The sequence below is a fragment of the Galleria mellonella genome, unplaced genomic scaffold (assembly GCF_026898425.1).
Source record: "Galleria mellonella isolate WM207_F2 unplaced genomic scaffold, CSIRO_AGI_GalMel_v1 utg63, whole genome shotgun sequence".
NCBI lineage: Eukaryota > Metazoa > Arthropoda > Insecta > Lepidoptera > Pyralidae > Galleria > Galleria mellonella.
The window spans coordinates 3,152,512-3,156,854 of record NW_026442130.1 but is presented as its reverse complement, the minus strand read 5'-3'; the positions used below and the strand labels follow the sequence as shown (position 1 = coordinate 3,156,854).

General features: G+C 35.9%; 1 non-coding gene across 1 annotated transcript; it reads left to right on the top strand.

The window, feature by feature from the left end:
* Nucleotides 1-3,788: 3,788 nt before the first annotated feature.
* Nucleotides 3,789-3,860, top strand: Trnac-gca (transfer RNA cysteine (anticodon GCA)). The gene has a single exon. It is a non-coding gene; the product is annotated as a tRNA-Cys (tRNA).
* The last annotated feature ends 483 nt before the right edge of the window (nt 3,861-4,343 follow it).

Sequence of the window (4,343 nt, the reverse complement as noted above, 5' to 3'; positions counted from 1 at the left end):
GGTATAGGAAAGGCTACTGATAGATAATTTACTGGGTGCAGAGGAATAACACCTGAGTCCTCAGGAATGGCAACGCATGGGGGGTATCATGGGCGAAACAGTATACTCTGTTATGTCCATGGTACTGCTCATGTTTGTAGGCGACGGTTACCACTTTCCATCAGGTGGGTCGTCAGCTTGTTTGCCATTCTAAGTTGTATAAAAAAAAGGCAGAAGTAAAAAACAAGAAGAAACCATATACCATATTACGAGAAAAAAAAGTAATTTTATAAACTGTACTTTTATCCACAACTTAGTGTTTTAACCGTAAAGCAGTTGTATTTGCATGGTTGTGTTTCGGTTTGAAGGGTGGGATATGGCGTGAATTTACAGGGTACAGAGGAATAACATCTGAGTCCTCAGGAGTGGCAACGCATGAGGGTATCATGGACGAAACAGTGTACTCTGTTATGTCCATGGTACTGCACATGTCTATAGGTAACGGTTACCACTTTCCATCAGGTGGGCCGTCAGCTTGTTTACCATTCTAAGTTGTATAAAAAAAACTACATTAATCATAAAATAATGTAACAGAATATAATCAGAAAGAGATAATAAACAAGTTTTGAGTAATGGAACCAATGTGTTCTTACTTATTCATAATTTATATACATTTAGCTAGTAAGAGTTATAGATTTAATTAAATCTTTATAAATATCTATTCCCTTGTGTTACTGCATAGTCTATGGTTGCTGCAAGTATCGTGAAGTGTGGAGCTCTATCCTCGTAACCTTTATCCTTCTCCGTCCCATATAGTACCTGTCGATCAAATTTAATACTTATTGGTTAGACCGTTAAGGTGCCAAATAGTACTAAACTCATAAATTTTTGGTCAATCCATATATCTCCATCACTGGAACAAAGTCGCTAGTGTGAACTACTCTTTACACATTTTAAAAACAATACTTTATTATAGGTATCTCTGTCTGTGTCATTAACCATTATACTCGTTATATTTTTGTTCTTTCCTTGTAAATAATGTTTGACCTCCAGAGGATTTAATTCGGTGAAATAGGGTAGCACATTCATTAATCTTATTTGTTAACTTTGAACAAACTTGCAACAATGAGATAAAGTATTTATTTTTAGAATTAAATCCCTATTAGTTTTCTTTTTATAACACGGGGTCAAACGAACATGTGGATTACATGACGGTAATCGACTACCGCCACCCGTGATCACGTGCAATATCAGAGAAATTGCAAATATGATGCCGGCCTGTTAAAAAGGAATATGCTCTTTTCTTGTAGATTAGTTTTTTTTAATGGTGATAATATAATGGTGATAATATAATGGTAACCCTACCCGCACTAACGGTATACACCGACGGGGCACTAGTGAAGAATGATATGTGACGATGAAAACATGTCAGTTAGCTCATCGTTATGAATTCTACTAGAATTAACCACGATGGTTTCCAGGGGGAACCGCGTGGAGGTTGACCTAATAGGGTGTATTGCTAGAAATGGGTCAGTTAGACTTCATTACTAACAATCCCGTTCCCCCTTGCAGGTTAGTTAGTGACGAGTACAGTAATATGGATATTATAAGCCATACTATGAAGTCCATCATCATAAGTTCATGTCGTTATTTTGTACAACATGGACAGCATACCCGATGAAAAGTTATAGCTATCAATTATAGACATAAATGGTAACATGTATATTACAGAATATAATACTATGGTACCCCTTAAGCTATGCCATTCCCGAGAAGTAAAGTGTTAGAGTACTGTTTCCTGTGATTTTATTAAGCAACTTAGAATGGCAAACAAGCTGACGGCCCACCTGATGGAAAGTGATAACCGTCACCTATAGACATGAGCAGTACCATGGACATAACAGAGTTTACTGTTTCGCCCATGATACCCCCCATGCGTTGCCATTCCTGAGGATTCGAGTGTTATTTCTCTGTACCCTGTAAATTCACTGCCATATCCCACCCTTCAAACCGAAACACAGCCATGCAAACACAACTGCTTCACGGTAGAAATACGAATGGGACAAAGGTGCCCAAGCAAGCTTTTTTACAAAGTCTTCCTGTGATTTAAAATTTTGAGAGAGATTTACAAAAGATGTTTGCTTGAGTACTTCTGTCCTATTTGTTTTACTGCTTTAAAGCAGCTGAAGTTATACGGTGGTATTTTGATTTAAGAGTAGATACGACAATGAAGTTACAGGGCGCAGTAACATAATACCTTAGTCCTCAGGAATGGCAACGCTTATAGTGTATCATGGACGTCACAGTATACACTGTGACAACCATGCAGCTATTTATGTCTATAGGTGACGGTTACCGCTTTCTATCAGGTGGGCCATTAACTCGTTTTCCATTCTAAGTTGCACGAAAAAATAGGCTATAAAATTCTTTTTTTTAAGAGACTCGTGGGACAATAATGGCTTATAGATTAAGGTAAACTGAGTTTATTAAAAAAAAATAACAAAGTAAGATACTCGTACATGAAATGCTAAAATGCAATTATAACTTTTCCAGTTATTCGAGTGGTGTAACTTGAAAAAAATGAGTAGGTATGCAAATTGTACTAACTTCTATCATTAAATAACAAACTTGCCACAAGTAATATACTACTATATAGGTTAGTTAAAATGTATTTTATTTTTCCCCATTATATATATACCTATATATTTTTTTTTACAACACGGGGGGCAAACGAGCAAGCGGCTCACCTGGAGGTAAGTGACAACCGCCGCCCATGATCACCCACAACACTAACGGCATTGCAGGTGTATTGCCAGCCTTTTAAAAAGGAATATGCTCTTTTCTTGAAGGTTATGTTGTACGATGGCAAAAATAAAAAAAAAATAAAAAATTACACCACAAAGATGACAAACAAGCATACAGCCCGTCTGATGGTAAATGGTTACTGTAATCTACGGACACCTACAACATTAGAGGTGTTACGTGAGCATTGCCGACTCTTAATATGAATACCCTTTATAAAAAACTCCATACTATAGTCTAGGAAAAACCTCGGCAGGCAGCTCACTCCACAGCTTAAGCATTTGCGGAATTCCTTTGAAATCGTACGTGACCATTTAAGTTCAAGCGTATGAGAATGAATTCCATGTCGATGGCGATACACCTATACAGACGTTGTTAAAAATATAAAAAAAATGCATGACGGATCAAGAGCAAAACGGTATACTCTATTATGTACATACATGTCCATGGGTGACTATCAGTGGGCCATCAGCTTGTTTGTAAATCGAAGTTGCGAAAAAGACCTTAAAGCTCATTACATATAAATAGTTTTCTCTACTGCTGCTTTGTCTTTTATCTGCTGCTGCCTCCTTTATAAACGGCCACAAGTAACAGTTCTAAGCTTCCTGCATCCACTGACTTCATACCATCCAGATGTAACAATAAGGCAAATCTGTATCGAAGTCGCTGAGTGAATAATCAATATGCTTTCCACGAGCCTGAACCAACTTAATTTAAATCAGATCAAGATATCCCTGATTATTTTTCAGTCGTGAACGTGATCGTAGATTTCGGATAGGGAAAGAAAATCGATTCTTTTTTTGGCAGTTGATGTTCTAGAATTATAAACGTTGATACAAGAATACCCTACAATGAAACGCTGTATATCCGATTTCGTAAGTCCATTGCTTTGGTGATACCTCGACTATTTTGGCTAAAACATTCGTATCAAATTCGAAAATTGAATTTGGAAAAGCTATGTATTATCGTCATCGTTATTATTGTCTATTTTTATAAAGAAACGTATCGGGGATATAGCTCAGTGGCAGAGCAATCGACTGCAGATCGATAGGTCCCCGGTTCAAATCCGGGTGTCCCCTAGAGGAAATTTCCTTTTTTAGAGAATGTAAACAAAATTTAATAGTTCAGATTTTTATTTAATTGTACTATATTATTGTATTATTTTTTCCTCATTTATCTTTTACGAAATATAATTAATATACAATGTGAATTTTATACTTTTTTATAATAAGAGTTCAACAGAATCTCTTGCCATGTAGAAACAATATGAAGCATGCATATGAACAACCACAGAGAAGAACTTTCCTGTACATTTTTTTTATTTAGTTATTATGTTAGTGCAAATTTATTCTTCATACTTCAAGTTATATTTATTCATTATTAGTAATAATTTATGAAACTGGCGTTCAGTTATTTAGAATTTAAACTAAGAGCATTTTTTCGGTCCTACCTTGCTAAGATAGCAGAATATTAATGTTAGTACTTACTATTTGAGAATGAAATATAAAGTGTCAAGCACAAGTCCAAGAGGTTTAAGTGCTACTAAAAGTTGTTAAGTATTT